Below are 24,740 nucleotides of genomic sequence, written 5' to 3'. Positions count from 1 at the left end.
GGCAGTGAAGCGGGGAAGATTTAAAAAGGGCAGAAATCCTGAATCGGGTTTCATTTGGAGAAGGAAGTTGGAAGATCAGAACGGGAGAGCGGCAGGAGCCATTTTGATTTTTTTCTTCTTCTCATCAGAGTTAAGAGAGGCGGGACTGCGCAGGCATGGGACGTCGGGCAGTGAAGCGGGGAAGATTTAAAAAGGGCAGAAATCCTGAATTGGGTTTCATTTGGAGAAGGAAGTCGGAGGATCAGAATGAGAGTGCGGCGGGAGCAATTTTGATTTTTTTCTTCTCATCAGAGTTAAGGGAGGAGGGACTGCACAGGCGTGTGATGTCAGGGAGTGAAGCGAGGAAGATTTAAAAAGGACACAGCCTAATACAGCAGGCAGCGTCGTTTGCGGGTAGCGGAGTGAGCCAGGAACAGTGAAGGCTTAAGGGCTTGGGCTCAATGGGCTTAGGTGGAAACGGGCAAGGCAAGGTAGGTTTAGGTTTCAGTTTTTCCTGTTATTTGAGGAAACGGGGAAGTATGAGTGTGAGGGCAGCTTGTTGGTCTTGGTGTTGGATGTGGAAGGTCCTGGAGTCTCCTAGCCTCCCTGACCTCCTAGCCTCATCTGCGCCAGGTGCGCTGAGCTGCAGCTCCTAAGGGACCGTGTTAGGGAACTGGAGCTGCAGCTCTATGACTCTCATCTGGTCAGAGAGAATGAGGAGTTGATAGAGAGGAGTTACAGGCAGGTGGTCACACCAGGGCCACGGGAGGCAGACAGGTGGGTCACAGTTAGGAGGGGGAAGGGGAAGAGTCAGGTACTAGAGAACACTCCAGTGACTGTACCCCTTGACAATAAGTACTCCTGTTTGAGTACTGTTGGAGGGGGACAGCCTACCTAGGGCAAGCAACAGTGGCCGTGCCTCCGGCACAGAGTCTGGCCCTGTGGCTCAGAAGGGTAGGGAAAGGAAGAGGAAGGCAGTAGTAATAGGGGACTCGATAGTTAGGGGGTCAGATAGGCGATTCTGTGGACGCAATCAGGAGACCCGGATGGTAGTTTGCCTCCCTGTTGCCAGGGTCCAGGATGTTTCTGATCACGTCCAAGATATCCTGAAGTGAGAGGTTGTGGTACATATAGGTACCAATGACATAGGTAGGGAAAGGGAAGAGGTCCTGAAAAGAGAATATAGGGAGTTAGGAAGGCAGTTGAGAAGAAGGACCGCAAATGTAGTAATCTCGGGATTACTGCCTGTGCCTTGCGACAGTGAGAATAGGAATGGAATGAAGTGGAGGATAAATGCATGGCTGAGGGATTGGAGCGGGGGTAGGGATTCAAGTTTCTGGATCATTAGGACCACTTTTGGGGCAGGTGTGACCTGTACAAAAAGGACAGGTTGCACTTGAATCCTACGGGGACCAATATCCTGGCGAGGAGATTTGCTAAGGCTACTGGGGAGACTTTAAACTAGAATGGTTGGGGGGTGGGAATCAATTTTAAGAGACTAGGGGTGAGGAGGTTAGTTCACAAATAGAGAAAGCTAATAGACAGTGTGTGAGGGAGGATAGGCAGGTGATAGAGAAGGAGCGCTCAGACTGAAGATGTAGGGGAGAAGGAAGAAAAAGATAATAAAGTTGTTTGCACTGTTAGGGATGAACAGAGAGGAAGAAGTGGAGAGTTTCTTAAATGCATCAATTTTAATGCTAGGAGCGTTGTAAAAAGGTGGATGAGCTAAGAGCATGGATTGATATCTGGAAATATGATGTAGCTATTAGTGAAACATGGTTGCAGGAGGGGTGTAATTGGCAACTAAATATTGCTAGATTTCGTTGCTTTAGGTGTGATAGAATCGGACGGGCAAGAGGGGGAGGTGTTGCACTGCTTGTCTGAGAAAATATTACAGCGGTGTTTTGGCAAGCTAGATTAGAGGGCTCGTCTAGGGAGGCTATTTGGGTGGAATTGAGGAATGAGAAAGGTGTAGTAACACTTATAGGAGTGTATTATAGACCACCTAATGGGGAGCGAGAATTGGAGGAACAAATTTGTAAGGAGGTAGCAGATATTTGTAGTAAGCACAAGGTTGTGATTGTGGGAGATTTTAATTTTCCACACATAGACTGGGAAGCCCATTCTGTAAAAGGGCTGGATGGTTTGGAGTTTGTAAAATGTGTGCAAAATAGTTTTTTTGCAGTAATACATAGAGGTACCAACCAGAGAAGAGGCACTGTTGGGTCTCCTGTTAGGGAATGAGATAGGTCAGGTGACGGAGGTATGTGTTGGGGAGCACTTCAGGTCCAGTGATCATAATAACATTAGTTTCAATATAATTATGGAGAAGGATAGGTCTGGACCCAGGGTTGAGATTTTTGATTGGAGAAAGGCTAACTTTGAGGAGATACGAAAGGATTTAGAAGGAGTGGATTGGGACAATTTGTTTTATGGGAAGGATGTAATAGAGAAATGGAGGTCATTTAAAGGTGAAATTTTGAGGGTACAGAATCTGTTTTTGTTAGGTTGAAAGAAAAGGTTAAAACTTTCAGAAAGCCATGGTTTTCAAGGGATATTGGAAACTTTGTTCTGAAAAAGAGAGAGATCTACAATAAATATAGGCAGCATGGAGTAAATGAGGTGCTCCAGGAGTAAAAAGAATCTTAAAAAGATATTAGAAAAGCTAAAAGAAGATATGAGATTGCCTTGGCAAGTAAGGTGAAAATAAATCCAAAGGGTTTCTACAGTTATATTAATAGCAAAAGGATGGTGAGGGATAAAATTGGTCCCTTAGAGAATCAGAGTGGACAGCTATGTGTGGAGCCAAAAGAGGTGGGGGAGATTTTGAACAATTTCTTTTCATTGGTATTCACTAAGGAGAAGAATATTGAATTGTGTAAGGTAAGGGAAACAAGTAGGGTAGTTATGGAAACTATGATGATTAAAGAAGAGGAAGTACTAGAGCTTTTAAAGAATATAAAAGTGGATAACTCTCCAGGTCCTGACAGGATATTCCCTAGGACCTTGAGGGAAGTTAGTGTAGAAATAGCAGGGGCTCTGACAGAAATATTTCAAATGTCATTAGAAATGGGGATGGTGCTGGAGGATTGGTGTATTGCTCCTGTAGTTCCATTGTTTAAAAAGGGTTCTAAGAGTAAACCTAGCAATTATCCGCCTGTAAGTTTGACGTCAGTGGTGGGTAAATTAATGGAAAATATTCTTAGAGATGGTATATATAATTATCTGGATAGACAGGGCCTGATTAAGAGCAGTCAACATGGATTTGTGTGTGGAAGGCCATGTTTGACAAATCTTATTGAATTTTTTGAAGAGGTTACAAGGAAAGTTGACAAGGGTGAAGCAGTGGATGTTGTCTATATGGACTTCAGTAAGGCCTTTGACAAGGTTCCACATGGAAGGTTAGTTAGGAAGGTTCAACTGTTAGGTATTAATATTGAAGTAGTAAAATGGATTCAACAGTAGCTGGATGGGGGATGCCAGAGAGTAGTGGTGGATAACTGTTTGTCAGGTTGGAGACCGGTGACTAGTGGTGTGCCTCAGGGATCTGTACTGGGTCCAATGTTGTTTGTCATATACATTAATGATCTGGATGATGGGGTGGTAAATTGGATTAGTAAGTATGCAGATGATACTAAGATAGGTGGCGTTGTGGATAATGAAGTAGGTTTTCAAAGCTTGCAGAGAGATTTAGGCCAGTTAGAAGAGTGGGCTGAGCGATGGCAGGTGGAGTTTAATGCTGATAAGTGTGAGGTGGTACATTTTGGTAGGAATAATCAAAGTAGGACATACATGGTAAATGGTAGGGCATTGAGGAATGCAGTAGAACAGAGTGATCTAGGAATAATGGTGCATAGTTCCCTGAAGGTGGAATCTCATGTGGATAGGGTGGTGAAGAAAGCTTTTGGTATGCTGGCCTTTATAAATCAGAGCATTGAGTATAGGAGTTGGGAGGTAATGTTAAAATTGTACAAGGCAAATTTGCCAAAATTGTAGTATTGTGTACAGTTCTGGTCACCGAATTATAGGAAAGATGTCAACAAAATAGAGAGATTACAGAGGAGATTTACTAGAGTGTTACCTGGGTTTCAGCATCTAAGTTACAGAGAAAGGTTGAACAAGTTAGGTCTTTATTCTTTGGAGCTTAGAAGGTTGAGGGGGGACTTGATTGAGGTATTGAAAATTATAAGGGGGATAGATAGAGTTGATGTGGATAGGCTTTTTCTATTGAGAGTAGGAGAAATTCAAACAAGAGGACATTAGTTGAGAGTTAAGGGGCAAATGTTTCAGGGTAACACGAGGGGGAACTTCTTTACTCAGAGAGTGGTAGCTGTGTGGAACGAACTTCCAGTAGAAGTGGTAGAGGCGGGTTTGATTTTGTCATTTAAAAAAAAAATTGGATAAGTATATGGACAGGAAAGGAATGGAGGGTTATGGGCTGAATGCAGGTAGGTGGGACTAGGTGAGAGTAAGTGTTCGGCACCGACTACAAGGGCCAAGATGGCCTGTTTCCGTGCTGTAATTGTTATATGGTTATATAGCAAGCAGGACAAGTGCTACACTTGCCCATACATCTCCTCCTTCACCACCATTCTGGGTTGCAAGCAGTCCTTCCAGAAGTGACATCTCACCTGTGATAATGTTGGTGTAATCTACTGTATCCAGTGTTCCTGGTGTAGCATTGTTTCCATTGGTGAGACCTGGAATAGATTCGGGGACCATTTTGAGCACCTTTGCCCTGTCCTCCACAAAAGGTGGAAATTCCTGGTTTATATTTGTTTATTGTCATTGAACCATGTAAATATGCCACCAAATGAAACAGCATTCCTCTGGATGCAGGTGCTCAACATAGTACATGTAACTCACTTATTGCATATAAAGTAATATTACCACAATAAATTAACAAATGTTCCAGAAGATTTATATTTAGCATAAGGTGCATTTATGACACATGTCAAAAAATAAACAGTGTAGTGTTACTGGTGCTTCATAAGTGATGAGACCTGGCTGGTGGCAGGGAGTTCAGTAGTCTCAGGGTCGGGGGGAAGAAGCAGTTTCCCATCCTAACAGTTTTTGTCCTAATGCTGTTGTCGCGCCAACCGATGATAGAGGGTCAAAGAGATTATGGGGCAATGGGAGGGATCCTTGACAATACTGAGGGCTCTGTGTATGTAGTGCTTCTGGTAAGTATCCCAGATGGGTGGAAGAGAGGTCTGAATGGTCCTCTCATCAATCCTCGCAATCCTTTGGAGGAAACATAGAAAACCTACAGCACAATACAGGCCCTTCAGCCCAAGAAGTTGTGCCGAACATGTCCCTACCTTAGAAATTACTAGGCCTACCTATAGCCCTCTATTTTGCTAAACTCCATGTACCTATCCAAAAGTCTCTTAAAAGACCCTCTGGTATCTTCCTCTACCACCGTTGCTGGCAGCCCATCCCACACACTCGCCACTAAAAAACTTAACCCTGACATCTCCTGTACCTACTCCCTAGCACCTTAAACCTGTGTCCTCTTGTGGCAACCATTACAGCCCTGGGGAAAAAGCCTCTGACCATCCACACAATTCATGCCTCTCATCATCTTATATACCTCTATCAGGTCACCTCTCATCCTCCATCGCTCCAAGGAGAAAAGGCCAAATTCTGACATGTTGATCCATGTCCTCTACTGGCATTATGAGGCCATACTCGGGATGGAGGAGCAACACCACCAATTCCATCTGGGTAGCCTCCAACTTGACGACATGAACATTGTCTTCTCTAACTTATAGTAACTTCTCCCCCCAATTTCATTTTCTATTCGCATTTGTTGTTCCCCTTTCACCCTTATCTTCCCCATCACCTCCTTCTGGTGCTGTTCCTCCTATTTCTCCCATTGCGTATTCTCCTCTCCTATCAGCTCTTCCACCTACCACCTCCTAGCTTCTCACTTCATCAATCCTCCGCCCCCCCAACCAACCACCCACCTTCCCCCTCACTTGGTTTCACCTATCAACTGCCAACTTGTACTCCTTTCCCTCTCCCACCTTATGGCTTCTTACCCCTTCCTTTCCAGTCCTGACCATGGGTCTCAGTCTGAGAAGTCAACTGCCTATTCCCCTCAATAGATACTGCTTGATCTGAGTTCTTACAGAATTTTTTGTGTGTTGTGCTGAGATTTCCAGCATCTACAGAATCCCTTCTTGTAGCAGAGCTCACTTTAAAGTGCCTGTTTCAGGGTGAAATGATGGCCTGCAGATGATGTGACATCCATCAGATCTGGTCATTGTAGATTTTGAGCCTTGTTGCCCTAGGAGGATGGTGATGATGGTTTGCTGATTGCTTTTCCAGCTTTCAGCTTCACCACACCCCCTCTGGGCTTCTCCTATCATTTTGCATTTCCCCCCTCTCCCTGCTACTTTCAAATCTCTTACTATCTTTCCTATCAGTTAGTCCTGACGAAGGGTCTCGGCCCGAAAAGTCAACAGTGCTTCTTCCTATAGATGCTGCCTGGCCTGCTGCGTTCCACCAACATTTTGTGTGTGTTGCAGAAGTAGGCCGTTTGGCCCAGTGAGTCTGCTCCGCCATTCAATCATGGACTGATCTAATTCTTCCAGTCATCCCCACTCCCCTGCCTTCTCTCCATGTCCTTTAAAGTCCTGGCTAATCAAGAACCTATCTATCTCTGCTTTAAATACATCCAATGACTTGTCCTACACAGTCTCTCGTGGCAACAAATTACATAGATTTACCACCCTCTGACTAAAGTAATTTCTCCACATCTCTGTTCTAAATGGAAGTTCGTCAATCCTGAAGTTGTGCCCTCTTGTCCTAGACTCCCCTACCATGGGAAATAACTTTGCCATATCTAATCTGTTCAGCCTTTTTAACATTCAGAATGTTTCTATGAGATCCCCCCTCATTCTCCTGTACTCCAGGGAATACAGCCCAAGAGTTACCAAATGTTCTTCATATGGTAACCTTTTCATTCCTGGAATCATTCTCATGAATCTTCTCTGAACCCTCTCCAATGTCAGTATATCCTTTCTAAAATGAGTCCAAAACTGCACACAATCAAGGGTGGTCTCACGAGCGCCTTATAGAGCCTCAACATCACATCCCGGCTCTTATATTCTATACCTGTAGAAATGAATGCCAACATTGCATCACCTTTTTCACCTCTGATACAACCTGGAGGTTAACCTTTAGGGTATCCTGCACAAGGACTCCCAAGTCCCTTTGCATCTCTACATTTTGAATTCTCTCCCCATCTAAATAATAGTCTGCTTGTTTATTTTTTTCACCAAAGTGCATAAACCAACACTTTCCAACATTGTATTTCATTTGCCACTTCTTTGCCCATTCCCCTAAACTATCTTAAGTCTCTCTACACTATCTGCTCCTCCACCTATCTTTGTATCATGGGCAAATTTAGCCACAAATCTATTAATCCCATAGTCAAAATCATTGACATGCATCATAAAAAGCAGCGGTCCCAACACCCACCCCTGTGGAACTCCACTGGTAACCAGCAGCCAGCCAGAATAGGATCCTTTTATTCCCACTCTCTGTTTTATGCCAATCAGCCAATGCTCCACCCATGCTGGTAACTTCCCTGTAATTCCATAGGCTCTTATCTTGCTAAGCAGTCTAATGTGCAGCACCTTGTCAAAGGTCTTCTGAAAATTCAAGTACACCACATCTACAGCATCTCCTGTGTCTACCCTGCTTGTAATTTCCTCAATAAATTGCAGTAGGTCAGTCAGGCAGGTATTTTCCTTTCAGGAAACCATGCTGGCTTTGGCCTATCTTGTCATGTGCTTCCAGGTTCTCTGTAATCTCATCCCTACAATCGATTCCAACAACTTCCCAACCACTGATGTCAGGCTAGCAGGTCTATAGTTTCCTTTCTGCTCCCTCCCGCTCTTAAATAGTGGATTTTCCAGTCATCCGGTAAAATGCCAGAATCTGATTCCTGAAAGATCATTGTTAATGCCTCCGCAATCTCTCCAGCTACTTCCTTCAGAACCCCAGGGTGCATTCCACCAGGTCCAGGAGATTTAATCACGCTTAGACTATTAAGCTTCCTGAGCACCTTTCTCAGTCGTAATTTTCACTGCATATACTTCACTTCCCTGACACTCTTGAATGTCTGGTATACTGCAGATGTCATCCACTGTGAAGACCAATGCAAAATACTCATTTAGTTCCTCTGCCATCTGTGTGTCTCATTATAGTATCTCCAACATCATTTTCTATTGGTTCTATATCTACCCTCAGTTCTCTTACCCTTTATATATTTAAAAAAGCTTTTTAGTATCTTCTTTAATATTAGTCGGCAGCTTCCTTTCATAATTCATCTTTTCCTCAAGTTTTCTTCTGCAAGTTTTTAAAAGCTTCCCAATCCTCTGTCTTCCCACTAGCTTTGGCTTCTTTGTATGCCCCCTCTTTTGCTTTTACTTAAGCTCTGACTTCACTTGTCAGCCACGGTAGTGTCCTTCTTCCATTCAAAAATTTCTTATTTGGAATATATCTGTCTTATACTTCCCTCATTTTTCGCAGGAACTCTAGCCATTGCTCTGCTGTTCTTCCAGCTAGTGCCCCTTTCCAGTCAACTTCATGCCATTGTAATTTCCTTTATTCCACTGGAATACAGGTTTCCCCCACTATTCGAAGGTAGAGTGTTTCTCTGAAATGGTTCGTAAGCCGGAATGTCGTAAAATGAAGAAGCAATTACCATTTATTTATATGGGAAAAATTTGCGTTCGCAGACCCAAAAGATAACCTACCAAATCATGCCAAATAACACATAAAACCTAAAATGATAGTAACATATAGTAAATGCAGGAATGATGTGTTGAATACACAACCTTTATAAAGTAGGAATACTTTTCTGTAATTATTGCAGCATTGTCCACCGCAGTGAAAATCTCATGCATGCGCTCTCGGCAGAAGCACTCTTTCCAGTAACCTTTAAGCTATGAAGCTGCCAAATCATACCAAATAACACCTAAAAATACACAGCCTATATAAAGTAGAAATAACGTATGTACAGTGTAGTTTCACTTACTGGAATTGGGAAGACAGTGAGCACACTAATGATGGTGTGTTAGGCTGAGTCGTTGGAGGTTGGGATGGTGGGAGACTGGGGTGTCATCTCAACGTTGTATGTTTCCATCAGGGCAAGCAGGTCACCTTCTTCTTTGTCTGCCTGCCTCGATGTCGAAGGTCGAGGTTCATCGTCTGCTGTGGCTGATGTGGAAGGCTTGAAAAACAACAGTATGCTTGGCTGCTTAGCCTCACGCATTTTTCTATCATACAGTTCTTTGTAAGCACTCAAACCATCCTGCAAATATGCCCTAAACCTACGTACCCTTTCAAAATTAAAGTCATATTTTTCTGCAATCATTGCAGCATTGTCAATTGCAGTGAAAATCTCACGCAATTGCTTCACGTTCAGTTCCTAGACGACTTCACTTTTGGGCCGTTTGCTACTGCGTTCAGCTTCAATTGTTATACTTTCCTCTTCATCGGCACTTCATCTATCAGTTCTTTGTTATTGGCTGCCAAAACCTCTTCAACATCATCTTCGTCAACTTCCACAAACCCTTAGCCAAACTCACTATGTCCTTACTTTGTTCACCATGATTGAAATGCTTTATTATGTCTAGTTTTACGCTAAGTGTAACACCCTTACGCACTCTTTTAGGCTTTTCCAATACGTTAGAACTCATCTTGCTAACGGATGCACAAAATAAATTGACATAAAGCACAGATCTCATAGGCATATGTTTAAGCAAAGCTGGCTTGAATGAAGTTGCGGGGGAGGAGCTTGGCTGCTTGGCGCACACGCTGCCTTTTTTCACGTGCTGCCTTTTATTGTAACAGTGAAAACACCTGTTAGCGAAAACAAGTAACTAATGCAGGTCTTTTGTAACAGCGAAGTGTCTTAAAGCGAGCGTTTGTAAAACGGGGGACACCTGTACTGACATACAGGTTTTCCCCGCTATCTGAAGGTAGAGCATTCCTGTGAAACTGTTTGTAAGCCGAAATGTCATAAAGCGAAGAAGCAATTACCATTAATTTATATAGGAAAAATTTTTGAACGTTCCCAGACCCAAAAAATAACCTACCAAATCATACCAAATAGCACATAAAATCTAAAATAACTCGAACATATAGTAAAAGCAGGAATGATATGATAAAGTCACAGCTATATAAAGTAGAAATATTGTATGTACAGTATAGTTTCACTTATCAAAATCGGAAAGACAGCGAGCCAAAATTGATTTGGAGGAAAAAAATCAGCATGTACGCGCCTGCGCACACAACTGCCCGCACAGGTTTCACGGTTATAGTAGCCTTTCTTGGAGTAAACACATGTATAAAGTGGGCATCTTTTTTCGTAAAAGCGAAAATCCTCTTTGGTTGGTAAAATCAGTTACTAATATAGGTCTTTCACAACAGCGAGCTGTTGTAAAGCGAACGTTTGAAAAACGGGGGCCACCTGTATCGGAATTTAGTTTCTCCTCAAATTTAAAAGTGAACTCAATCATATTGTGATTGTTGTTCCCTAAGGGTTCCTTAACCTTAAGCTCTCTTTATCACCTCTGGATCATTGCAGAACACCCAATCTGGCACAGCCGATCCCCCCCGTGGGCTCAACAACAAGCTGTTCTAAAAAGCCATCCCTTAGACATTCTACAAATTCTCTCTCTTGAGGTCCAGTACTGGCCTGGTTTTCCCCAATCCACTTTCATGTTAAAATCCCCAATGATTATCATGACATTGCCCTTCTGACACACCTTTTCTATCTCCTCCTGTAATTTGTAATCCACATCTCAGCTGCTGTATACAACTGCCATTAGGGTCCTTTTACCCTTGCCATTTCTTAACACATAGAGACTCTACACCTTCCAATCATATGTCATCCCTTTCTAATGATTTAATATTTCTTATACACAGGGCCACACCACCCCCTCTGCCTACTAACCTGTCTTCCTGATACACTGTATATCCTTGGACGTTCAGCTACCAATGGCAGCCATCCTTTAGCTAAGTTTCAGAGATGGCCACTACATCATACTTGTTAATCTGCAGCTGAATTTCAAGATCACCCATTTTATTTCTTATGCTGCATTCGTTCAAATATAACACTTTCAGTCCAGTAATTGTTGCTTTCTGTTGTAAATCTTCCCTGATGGCATCCGTTCGTCTCGCGAGACCATGGATCTGTGCCTGGAAAGTCTTGCTTCAGTCTGTGTTTGTGGTGAGGCGATGCTGGAGTGTCCTCTCCATGGACCAGGCCTGGGCAAGGTTGTATGGAAGACTGGTAGTTGCAGAGGCAGCAAGTCTCCCCTCTCCATGCCACCAGTGTTATCCAAGGGAAGGGCAAGGGCCGATACAGCTTGGCACCACTGACATCTCAGGAGCTGCCTGAGCTAGGTTGAAGGCAACGTCGGACTGCCTTAGGGACTCCAGCTTCGGGTTTGTCCTCAGGGTTTACTCCCGAAGCCTTTCCCATAAGTGGGTATGGCCGCAAGGCAGTGGAGGTTTGATATCAGAGTTTTCCCTCTCTTAGATGAACTGCTTTCCCAGGCTGACGAGCTCCATATACCCGAAGCACTGGTTTTAAGGCACCAGGACACTCCTTAGTCCCTTCTCCTGTCAGTAGAAACAGTTCCGCCGGACTTAGAGGCTAAGCCACATGAGAAGGCCAGGAGTTGGACTTGGTTGTCAGAGGCTATTTGAGGCACATGCCATGAGGGGCACTCTTAGGTAGTGGGAGCTTGACTCCACTTCCACTCCTTGGCTTGACAGCCTTGGAACCAAAATCATCCCACTGGCTGTGATTATGCCTCAATTCCTACCTGTCCTTCCTAAAGTCGCTATTGCACGTAATCTTTGATTTATTTCTGTTTTCCCCTTCCTCGGTCCTATCACTCTGGTTCCCAATCCCTGGCCAAATTAGTTTAAACCCTCCCTAACAGCTTTATTAAACCTGTGTGCTAGGATATTTGACCCCTTTGGGTTCAAGTGTAGCCCGTCTTTTTTGTACAGGTCATACCTCCCCCAGAAGAGGCCCCAATGCTCCAGGTACCTGAAACCCTGTCCCCTACACCAGTCTCTCAGCCATGCATTAATATTCTTGATCATGCTATCCTTGTGCTTGTTAGCACGTGGCATAGGCAGCAATCCTGAGATTACTATCCTGGAGGTCCTGCTTTTCAGCTTTTTACCCAACTCCCTGAATTCTCTCTTCAGGACCTTCTCCCTTTTTCTACCTTTGTCATTGGTACCAACGTGTACCAAGACTTCTAGCTGTTCACCTTCTCCCTTCAGAATACTTTGCACCCAATGCGAGACATCCCGTACCCTGGCACCTGGGAGGCAACACACCATGCAGGTATCTCTATCAGGCTGACAGAATTTCCTGTCTATTCCCCTCACTATAGAATCCTCTATAACTACCGCATTCTTCATCTTCTCTCCCTTTTGTGCCACAGAACCAGGTTCAATGCCAGAGACCCAATCACCGTAGTCATCCTCTGTCAGGTCCCCCCTTCCCCCCCCCCCAACAGCATCCAAAACAAGATAATGATTACTGAGGAGTTAGCCACAGGGATGCACTCTGCTATCTGAGCTCTTCCCTTCCCTTCCCTGACAGTCACCCATGTGTCTAACTCCTGCAGCCTCGGGGTGACTAACTCCCTGTAGCTCCTATCTATCTCCTGCTCACTTTCCCTAATAAGCTGTAGGTCATCAAGCCAAAGCTCCAGATCCCTTACACTGTCTCTCAGGAGCTGCACCTCGATGCATCTGATACAGATGTGGCCATCTGGGAGATTGGAAGATTCCCAGGATTTCCACATCTGACATATATCTCATGATATATTCTAAAATCCAAAATACTTCCGGCCCCAAGCACTTCAGATAAGGAGTACTCAGCCTGTATTTCCATTTACAGAGGACAATAATCACAACTTGATAGCAGGCTGTGTATGTAGTTCAAGGTTTCAGTCTTGATCTTCAAAAATGTTAGCTGACAGAAATTTTCTTCATTTATGTCTTTTGCTGCTGGTTGGCTCCCCCTTCCATTAAGCCCCATTGCATTGATAGCCTAAATTAATTAGGAGTGGAAGCATCACCACTGATAAAGGTCTAAAATCCAGGAACTCCTGTCCTTATCTCTAGTAGCAATTGCAGTGCTTGCTATTTAAAGCAGGAATCAATTAAATAGGATGGACAAAGTGAGAAAAGTGAGGCGAGGAGATGAGAAACCAAACAAGCACGGGAACTATTGAGAATATTGCAGTCTTGTTTTTTTTCCCACTGTGTGTGTGCCTCCTTCTCCCTTTCTGTGCCTTCACCCTCCTGATACCCTCTTTGCCCTCCACAACCCCACCCCCAGCCTATTCCTCCTTGTGTTTCCTCCCAGTTCAAATGACCTTTTTGCACCTGGCTAGCCACCAGTTTTCTGTACCATTGGAAAGATCATCAGAAGAGTAGGCAACAAGGCCAAAGCTGGAGGAATTTAGAGATCTAATGGTTTTTGGAGCTGGATGAGGGTACGGAGATAATGAGGGAGCTGAATGAAATAAGTATTTTGAGTTGCTTTGGAATTTAATTGGATGATTTAAGCCATCTGGAAAATGCTTAGCGTTCTTTAGGAAACAATAGCAAAATATAAATCTCGTAAATAGAAGGGAGCTCAAAATTGAAATTAAAAAGATACAGAAATGGTAAATAGAGCCAAATGTTGATATAAGAACTACTGGAGGGAAATTGCAGCAGAAATGGAGAAATAGACTATAACCATTTGTGACAAAATTCTAGTTCTTAATTGTAAAAAATCATGGCAGTAGAAGGGAAAATGGGTTATGGTGAAAGTTTGGTAGAAGAACCAGAGGACAGCACCTATATTTTTAAGAACTAGCAGAAATTATTTAGCATTCACTGCTCTTTAGTTTTAAGACTTGCTTTACATAGAAACATAGAAAATAGGTACAGGAGTAGGCCATTTGGCCCCTCGAGTTTGCACCACCATTCAGTATGATTGTGGCTGATCATCCAACTCAGAACCCTGTACCTGCTTTCTCTCCATACCTCCGTTCCCTTTAACCACAAGGGCCATATCTAACTTCCTCTTAAATATAGCCAATGAACTGTCCTCAACTGTTTCCTGTGGCAGAGAATTTCACAGATTCACCACTCTCTGTGTGAAGAAGTTTTTCCTCATCTTGGTCCTAAAAGGCTTCCCCTTTATCCTTAAACTGTGACCCCTGTTCTGGACTTTCCCAACATCGGAAACAATCTTCCTGCATCTAGCCTATCCAATCCCTTAGAATTTTATACGTTTCAATAAGATCCCCCCTCAATCTTCTAAATTCCAGCGAGTATAAGCCTAGTCGATCCAGTCTTTCTTCATATGAAAGTCCTGCCATCCCAGGAATCAATCTGGTGAACCTTCTTTGTACTCCCTCTATGGCAAGAATGTCTTTGTAAAAGGTTGGAAGGTTTGAAGAAAAGTATTGTATTAGATTGTTCAGGATCTAGGAAAAAATGAACTTGTGCAGAGAAAGATGGTATTAAGGTGCTCAGTGATCGGATGTATATCTCTCAGATATCCACATGTTCTAAGATTGCTCTTTGGTTCAGTTGTCACAAATTCTGTGACCTTAAATGCCTTATTTAGATAAGCCACCAGTTGGATGACCTATTATTCAATGTATATTGCAAGGAATAGTCAGATTGTTGGTATTGCAGAGAGGAAATTCTGACTTGAACAGAGAAAAATTCAACACAACATTGAAAGAAGAAAAAATGATTAGAGTACCACTCAATTTGATATTGTCACACATTAAAGATAAAATAAGACAGATGTAAAGCTTTATTCCTTTTAACTTGTTGAAGGTTACCCATGGTATTCAGTCGATCAATCTGTGTAATGCAACAAGCAGTAATATTTCCCCTCTCCCCTTTGTGAATTCTGGAGAGATCATGCTTCTACTCTTTTAGTTCCATGAATATTCCATCTCTCTCAGCATCTACCCATATATTTGCAGGAGATAAAACATTTGGACTTTTACCATCCCATTACCTAAGGATTCAAACACTTTCAGGTGAAGCAGCAATTATTTTGTATTGCTTCCAATATGGCACATGGAACTCAAATCTAACTTAAGATGATGGTACTGAATTTGGTGTTCAAATTGTGATCACTGATTTGTTGCCAAAATCAAATTAATATTGGGTACCCACTCTGCTGAATATTTCCATTCAAAGGTAACAGTGTTTCCAGTTCAACACACAAGAAAGTTGGGGGAGCTCAGCAAGTCAGACAACATCTATGGAGGGGAATAAACAGTCAACATTTCAGGCCAAGACCGGTTATCAGGACTAAAAGAGAAGTGGGGCAGAAGCCAGAATGAGGTGGAGGGAGTATAAGCTGACAGGTGATAATGAGACCAGGTGATGGGGAAGGTGAGTGGAGGAGGGGTTGTGAAGTAAGAGGCTGGTATTTCCAGTTGCCTGTCATTTTATTTTTCTACTATTCCCTATCTAACCTTGGTTATTGTCCTCTGAAAACATTCTAACAAAGCTCAGCCTGAGACGGCATATAATCTTCTGAACTGTGTTGTGAAAACTTCCATGTACTGTACCAATATTAGATAAACAGCAGCTATTTTGGACTTGGAACTTGTATTCCGTCCAGCATTACTTTTTTTTCCCCCTCTTTGGTACTTCAAATTTCATTCATCTCCTATTTTGTACATTTTCTAGATGTACACTTTCATTACTCAGTAGCCTTTGTCACTCTTTCAGCCAGCATTATTACTGCTGTTTCACTCACACTCTTGGCCTCTGTCATGATCACAGAATTTCCCATTTTCCCATTCACACGTGCCTCTTTAACTTTAAATAGTCACTATCAGTAGATCTTCCCAGTATCAATGCAAGTTCATCAACTTGAAGAGTTAATTAATTTCATCCACTAAAGTTGCTCAATTTGTTAAGTATTTTCAGCATTGAGAAGCTTAATTGATATTTTATAATTGGGTACAACATTATATTTCCAGTTGAAAATTTTTGCTGTTTTCTTGAAGTTTGTATTTGGCATCATTGGAATTGCAAGTTAGGTGGTTTTCATACCATTTCAGTGTTTTTCCTTCGATTGTAATTTATAAATAAAATGTCTGACAGTATGTTAGTATATTCTTTTCATCTTCTCTGGGAATGTACAGAGGAAATTAGTACCGGAAAATCTGGCCATTGTCTCTATAAGAATAGGAGCTTTGTGATAGGCTTTTAGCTTCAAATCTGAAGCCAGCAGTAATAAAATGGAAGATTAGTAATGTACAACCATAAATTTTTTTCTGTTGCTCTGCCATTCTTAATGTTCTAATATTTAAAATTTTTCATTGATACTGTGGGAGATGATTTTCGTCCTGATTTGTTTCTTCTGAGAGTCACTATAATTTCTAGTTACTTCATGTTTGCATTGTGGTTCAGACTTCTGGGTTTGAATATTGTTTTCTGTTGATAACAACAGAAGTGTAGAAACAAAGTGTAGGAGGAGGCCATATTCCCTCAGTATACAGTTCAATCATTTACCTATACACCACGTTCCTGTTTTCTTTCTATTCCCCCGCTGCCCTTTCACTCAGAAATTTACCTTTCTTCTTTGGTATTACTGGTAATGTGACTACTGTAGCCTTCTGTGGTAGTGTATTTAGCAAGTTTACGATCCACCTTTTGAAGACCCTCACTTGGACTACGGTTCTTTGTGGGAATGGGACCCGCTCTTGGGGTTTCACAACTAGCCATTTTTCGGCATGCCAAGGGTTCAGCCTAAGAGTTTAACTTGCCTTTGGAGGCCTATGATCTCAGGGCTCTGGAGATGTGCGGATCGAAGGTCGGTGTCATGGCAGGAGATCTGTGTGTCGTTGGCGGAGCCGGAAGATCTACGGCTGTGTGCCCAGAGACCCGAGATCTTTGGGCGCAGAGCTTGAAAAAAAAATGATGTAAAGCTCTTTTAACATTGTAAACCAGTGAGTTGTTTGTTATGTCTCTCCTCACGCTGTGAAATGGAGACATTCTTTCTTCCTTATCAGGGAGAGAGGGAGCCTGTGGTATGTCGAATGTTGGGTGAACAATGTAGTCTTTGGAGTAGTGCAAGTCTGTGTCTTTACTGTTGCTTTGCTCACGCTTGAGTGCTCAGTGGTAGGTGCCTATGCTTTTTTTTGCCGGTGGGGGGAGGGGGGATTGTTGCTTGCTGTCACTTACTCACGAGAGGGAGGGGAGCCTGGGGGGTCTTTGGAATTCTAACAAAGTGTCATTCATTCCCTGGGGCACTCAGTTGTTTTCATGGATGGTTGTGAAGAAAAATCATTTCAGGATGTATATTGTATATACTTCTCTGACATTAAATATACCTTTGAAATCTTATAAATTTCTTAGACCATAAGACATTGGAACTGAATTAGGCTATCTGGGCAAACAAGTCTGCTCCACCATTCAATCTGGCTGATTTATTTTACCTTGTAATCCCATTCTCATTAAATGTCCTTGCTAATCAAGAAACTATTAACCTCCACTTTAAATATACCCAATGACTTGGCCTCCCCAGTTGTCTTGTGCAGTTAATGCCACAGATTCACCACTTTCTGGCTAAAGAAATTCCTTCTCGTCTTGCTCTTAAAACTTGGCCATCTAGCCTGAATCTATACTCTCAGGTTTTAGGTGCGCCAGCCATGGGAAATAAACTATGGCTGGCACATCTAAAATCAGGAACATCTGTAATTTGGATTTGTAATAAATTGGGAATAATTGCATCAACCTGGGGAAGAAGTCATCCTAGAGACAAGTGCATATGTCTTAAAGAACCTCAAATTGATAATGATTCCACTGTCATTTATATGACATTTTGGATACCAGTATACTCTAACTGCTGTTTGCATTTCAACTTCAGTGAGATGACATTTACATGTTTGAGATTCTTTTGCAGTTTGATGTTTATTTCTATATTTCACTTTGCTGCCCACAGATACCCACACTTCACAAGATTAAAGCTTTTTTAGATAATATACTTCCAACTTGTGTGCCTCTGCTTGTTCTCAGTTATTGACGGACAAATTTTAAAAAATGTTTCTCATATAAAGCATCAGGATTCCGTACTATGGCACCTAAAACTCAATTCAATAAAATTTTGGGCACTTGCTTTATTTCAAATCAACAGTGGAATCCACATAAATGAGGGACAATAAAGCATCCAATGCATAATCTTTAAAATGATTATTTCTGGCCATTGAAAATGTGGTTAGTGTCATAAATAATCAATACATTTAATATCACATTGGTTTATCAGATCTTTAAAGAAATTAAAATATTTGTTTTAATTGACATTTGACAGATTTGTTGTCATTTATATATCACAGAGCTATATAAAGGAAAGTAAATCTGTTAGATAGAGCTTTCACTTAAAAATAGGTTTTAACATTGTTCGTTTAGAATTCTTTTGTTTGCAGATTTCAGTATGGCTTTTTGCATGATGTTAAATTGTTTTTCCTTGGACCATTATGTAGCATTTCCAGTTTAAAGCTTTAATTTCTCACTTGAATGTTCATATTTTTAATATTCAAAATGAATTTTGACAGTAATACATTTTTTTGAAATGTAGGCAATATTATTTATGCTTATACAGCCTGGCATCCTGAAAAATCAATTAACAATGGCATAAATAGAAAATATTTGTGGTTGAATGAAACCTAATAATAGAATGATCATTTAGAAGATATTGACGACTTTGTGCTGCTTGGATGGGTGCGAGTGGTATTTTCATGTCATGTTTTCTTTTTTACAAATTTGTGTTTTTCTGAATTGCTCTGCTGAAATCCCTTACTCCCCATTTCCATCCCATTTAAGACTTGTATACTTAAAATTTAAAGTATATAACTTAAAACTTAAAAACTTAAAACTTCTTCTCCTAGAGAGTTGTGGGGGTCTGGAATGCATTGCCTCGGAAGGCAGTGGAGGCCAATTCTCTGGATGCTTTCAAGAAGGAGCTAGATGGGTATCTTATGGATAGGGGAATCAAGGGATATGGGGACAAGGCAGGAACCGGGTATTGATAGTAGATGATCAGCCATGATCTCAGAATGGTGGTGCAGGCTCGAAGGGCCGAATGGTCTACTTCTGCACCTATTGTCTATTGTCTAAAATAAAAATTTTAAATGGAAACTTGATGCAATTTATTTGTTTAAAAAATGCAACCTGAGTAGCTTGCATGTATGGTATGGTTATCCTTGTAAATAATTATTAGTACTGATTTAATCATGTTTTGCTTCATGAGTATTTATATGGTCTTTATTGGTATTAATGCCATTAGTCAGCTAAGTGATTTTTTTTGAAACAACTGCATTTCCCTAACTTCCAGTAGTGTTTCAATCAATGAAAAAACTTCTTTTTCTCCTATTGTATCGTTCACTTTTTCTAGCAGACAAGTTGCACACATTTTGCCCTTCCTTCATCTATCTATTACCGTAGATTCCGGATTTTAAGCCGCTACTTTTTTCCCACATTTTGAACAGCTTTGAACTTTGCGGCCTTTAATACGGAGCGGCTAATGCATTTTTTTTTCATGCCGCCTCGTAAACATTTTGCCTCGTAACAGTAGACCAATAAAATTGATGAGTAGTTCACAGAGGTCCAATGAAATTGTACGATAAATCAAGCGCACTTTCACAATTAAATTATTGTAAATCAGTCATTTGTACTCACCCTCATCAACATGGAAAACACTCGAAGCATTGTGCTGCCTTATGGCAGTTATTTAGTTTATAATATTTTCGCTTAGTAATTCATTTTCTAGTTAAAGTTAGAAGAGTTTTAACTATATTTGTTTTCTGTACTACATCGCGGGATGCTATGACGTCACACCCGGTTTCGCGGTGTCTTGTGGGAAAAATGCCGTTTGCGATAAACGGAAAGGAGGGGGTCGAGCGGCGGAGCGAAAACGCTGCTTTTAAGTTAAAGGCGATCAATAACTTTTCCTGGTAGGCTGCAGTATATATATTTTTTACCAGTCGTTAGGAGATATTGGAATGTTGTTCAGTAAAGAAGTATACGCAACGTATATTTAAAAGTAGCCGCGTTACGGGCACGGTTCGAAAAAAAGCATTTGCAATATGTATTTGTTTTTGTTACCATATGGATTTAATTAAAAGTTAAAAAATCCTCACGTGTAATATCTTTCTGTGTAAATATCTCATATTACAACGTGGGACACCTGCGGCCGAAAATCCGGTGCGGCCTTTACAATTAAAAAATTGATTTTATTTCTAAAATTAGAGCCAGCGGCTTTTAATCAGGTGCACTCTGTAGTCCGGAATCTACGGTATTTGTTTCTTGTCTCTATTTAATGTTCGTCTGTGTATACAGGAACTCCCTGGATTACGAAAGCCTGATGTATATCCCGTGTATATGAGCAAACTTTAGGGGAGAAGGCAGGATGGATTTGCTAGCTACTGCGGGGTCACAGGCATCTTCTGTCAGTAGGGAATGGGCCATTTTTGGGTGCCTAATCTTTCCTCCCCTACCACCATCCCAAACAGCAACAGTAAGGAGCTAGGATGAACTCGTGAGAGCTGAGTATTCTTGCTTGTTCCCTTACCAAGCTGGTAAGGCTGGCTGACAGCCAGTTTTTCTGTACCTACTTGTCCTCCTGTGACAGGTTTCTGTGATCTCCTCCACATTTAAAAAAAATTAATGTCTGATCTAGGAACAGTTTGGTTTATGAGCAGTTTTCAGAATTGAGTCCTTTTGTGTCCTGTCTTATATACAGTCAGCCCTCCTTATCAGCGGGTCCGCATGCGTGGATTCAACCAACCACGGATCGGAAAAACCTGGAAGTTCTCTCTCCAGCACTTGTTGTTTGAGCATGTACAGACTTTTTTTTCTTGTCATTATTCTGTAAACAATGCAGTATAACAACTATTTACATAGCATTTACATTGTATTAGGTATTATAAATAATCTAGAGAAGAGTTAAAGTATACAGGAGGATGTATGTAGGTTACCGCGGATTGGAATCAGGAAAAAAAAACGGAAGTTGTCTTACTAAGTAAGTTGGAACAGGTACATCTGGTATTATTTAGCATCAGTTAGTCAAATGTTTGTCTTAGTATATAGTATATATTTTACCTTTCTATGCATATGAAACACTTAAGAAATGTATGTATTTCAATAATTAAACCACTGTGTTGCTTAGTAATAATTGCAGCTTTCAACGGGGCAGAGCCTTTCTCACCTTATCCTTTAAAATCGTTCCTATCGTTGACCGACTGTAGCCTAACGCTTTTCCAGTGACAGATGACATTTCACCTCTTTCTGATTGCTTTATTGTTTCCACTTTATTTTCTATCATGATCGTGATTATTTTTGTGAACAGAAACACTGAGGATTCAGAGCTCCGCTGGGTCCTAAAGTCCACCGCACTGAGGCAGGTTAAATAAGGGATTTGAGCATCCGTGTTTTTGGTATCTGCGGGGGTGGGGGGTGTTCCCAGAACCAGTCCCCCGTGGATAAGGAGGGCTGAGTGTAGTTTTTTTGTCTTTGTAACTTTTGCAATTGCATCCTTAGGAGAATTGTATGTATGCAAGCTTTTGTAAGTTGCTGTAGTTTAATCATGCAAGGTTGACCTTGAATGGTACATTTTCTAAAGTATTAGATCACAATTTGTTTTCTTTCCTGATGCAGTACAGATTTGAGGTTCTTGTAGTCCTTGGTAGCTTATTGAATTTTTTTGTATGCAAAACCCCAATCACTTCCTAATGATAATTCACAATAGTTATTTGTCCAGCTCTGAGATGATGAGATAAATATTTAACGTGGAAATAAATAAAAAAATAGAAGAGAGGCATTGTTTGAACTTTAGATCTTCTTCTTGAGTGCTTTTTACTTCCTTAGCTGAAAGACTATTTTGGTTATCATTCTTTTTGCGTGGAATGCTTCCCGATGGAAATCCTGAAATTGCCTTTGATTATTTTGGGCCTTTTTTTTAAACTGAAGCAGCATTTGGATTAGTCTGTTCCTTTATTAGATGCTTTGCAAATATTGTTCTCAATTAGTTCTGTTCAGGCTTGTGTGAGGGTTTTTTCCTACATTATCCTGTGGCAAAATGTTAGTTAGCTTTGGGGCCTTTCTACAACTTTTACCAAGGTCTTTTTGTAGTTTAAAGATAAGAATGGTTAATAATACTCAAGTGCTGTAAGATAGAGCACAATTGATATCAAATAAAAATAATGTTGAGAGAGCTGGAGGGAACACAAGGAATATCAGTGAGATGAAGCAAGACTGAATTGTTTAAGTGGTGTTAGTGCTGATTGTAATGGGATGGTGAAAGCTTTATACTTTCATTGGAAAAAAAACCATTGGAACTAAAATGGAAAACAAAGCAATTGCGGGAAATCTGAAATGTAGAGAATACTAATAATCCAGTAGGTCAGGCAGCATTTTGGAAACCTAATAGAACATTGTGTTGTAAGTCTTTTTAAGCAGAACTTATAATAGGGATAATACATATTAACAGGGGCTGTCATATTTCTTTAAAAAATTGAACCAAGGTCAGTAGAACAACTTAAAAAAAAGTTAGTTGTGGTGTCAATTACAATGTTAATAATAGTAAATAATTACTCCTGAATGATCCAATATAAAGCACTTCATTATCTCTAATATGTAGTTTAAATCTCATCATGCGCAAGAACCTTTATAGACATACTAAAGATGGTGACTCTGATGGGTTAATGCCTAAGTTCAGTGCAGCTTATAAACTTGACTCTTTAATGTGGTCCTTGAGTAAATGCATATAATTGCATTTCCTGGAACAATGGGTTAGATGGGGTGGAGTTTGTTAGATGTGTTCAGGAAGGTTTCCTGATACAATATGTAGATAAGCCTACAAGAGGAGAGGCTGTACTTGATCTGGTATTGAGAAATGAACCTGGTCAGGTGACTGGTCTCTCAGTGGGAGAGCATTTTGGAGATAGTGATCAAAATTCTATCCCCTTTACCATAGCATTGAGAGGGATAGGGAAGTTAGGGAAACGTTTAATTGGAGTAAAGGGAAACATGAAGCTAACAGGCAGGAGGTTGGAAGTATAAATTGGGAATAGATATTCTCAGGGAAATGTATGGCAGAAATGTGGCAAATGTTCAAGGGATATTTGAATGACCTTCTGCATAGATACGTTCCAATGAGACGGAAAGGATGGTAGGGTACAGGAACAGTGGTGTACAAAGGCTGTTGAAAATCTAGTCAAGATGAAAAGAAGAGCTTACTATAGATTCAAAAAAACTAGGTAATTATAGAGATCTAGAAGATTATAAGGCTAGCAGGAAAGAGTTTAAGAATGAAATTAGAAGAGCCAGAAGGGGCCATGAGAAGGCCTTGGCAGACAGGATTAAGGAAAACCCCCAGGCATTCTACAAATATGTGAAGAGCAAGAGGATAAGACATGAGAAAATAGGACCAATCAAGTGTGACAGTAGAAAGGTGCGTGTGGAACCAGAGAACATAACGGAAGTACCTAATGAATTCTTTGCTTCTGTATTCACTATGGAAAAGGCCCTTGGCGATTGTAGGGATAACAAAGCGGACTGAAAAGCTTGAGCATATAGACACTAAGAAAGAGGATGTGCTGGAGCTTTTGGAAAGCATCAAAGTTGGATAAGTCATTGGGACCAGACGAGATATACCCCAGGCTACTATGGGAGGCAAGGGAGCAGATTGCTGATCCAACACGAGGGCCTCGAAGGGTCTCGGCCCGAAATGTTGACAACAATTCTCCCTATAGATGCTGCCTAGCCTGCTGTGTTCTACCAGCATTTTGTGTGTGTTGTAGATAGCTGATCCTCTGGCAATGATCTCTGTATCATCAATGGAGATGGAAAGGAACTGGAGGATTGGAGGGTTGCGGATGCTGTTCCCTATTCAAGAAGGGGGTAGAGACAGCCCAGGAAATTATAGACCAGTGAGTCTTACTTCAGTGGTTGGTAAGTTGATAGAGAAGATCCTGAGAGGCAGGATTTATGAATATTTGGAGAGGCATGATAAGATTAGGAATAGTCAGCATGGCTTTGTCAAAGGCAGGTCGAGCCTTATGAGCCTGATTGAATTTTTTGAGGATGTGACTAAACACATTGATGAAGGTAGAAGCAGCAGATGTAGTGTATATGTATTTCAGCAAAGCATTTGATAAGGTACCCCATGCAAGGCTTTTTGTGAAAGTAAGGAGGCATGGGATCCAAGGGGACCTTGCTTTGGATCCAGAATTGGCTTGGCCACAGAAGGCAAAGAGTGGTTGTAGAGGGGTCATATTCTGCATGGAGGCTGGTGACCAGTGGTGTGCCTCAGGGATCTGTGGGACCCCTACTCTTTGTGATTTTTATAAATGACTTGAATGAGGAAGTGGAGGGGTGGGTTAGTAAGTTTGCTGATGAAATAAAGGTTGGAGGTGTTGTGGATAGTGTGGAGGGCTGTCAGAGGTTACAGCGGGACATCAATAGGATGCAAAACTGGGCTGAGATGGAGTTCAACCCAGATAAGTGTGAGGTGGTTCATTTTGGTAGGTCAAATATGACGGCAGAATATAGTATTAATGTTAAGACTCTTGGCAGTGTGGAGGATCAGAGAATCTTGGGGTCTGAGTCCACAGGACATTCAAAGCTGCTGCGCAGGTTGACTGTGTGGTTCAGAAGGCATATAGTGCATTGGCCTTCAT

The 24,740-nt window shown here is 41.4% G+C and overlaps 1 protein-coding gene across 5 annotated transcripts in view; it reads left to right on the top strand.

Annotated features, from left to right (window-relative positions):
- The window catches only part of LOC140714546 (uncharacterized), a 441,169-nt gene that overhangs the window by 83,256 nt on the left and 333,173 nt on the right, over positions 1 to 24,740 (top strand). The window lies entirely within an intron of this gene.

This window comes from Hemitrygon akajei, chromosome 22 (genome assembly GCF_048418815.1).
Source record: "Hemitrygon akajei chromosome 22, sHemAka1.3, whole genome shotgun sequence".
Classification (NCBI taxonomy): domain Eukaryota; kingdom Metazoa; phylum Chordata; class Chondrichthyes; order Myliobatiformes; family Dasyatidae; genus Hemitrygon; species Hemitrygon akajei.
Note: the sequence above shows the minus strand (reverse complement) of the source record. Positions and strands in the feature narration are given on the sequence as shown.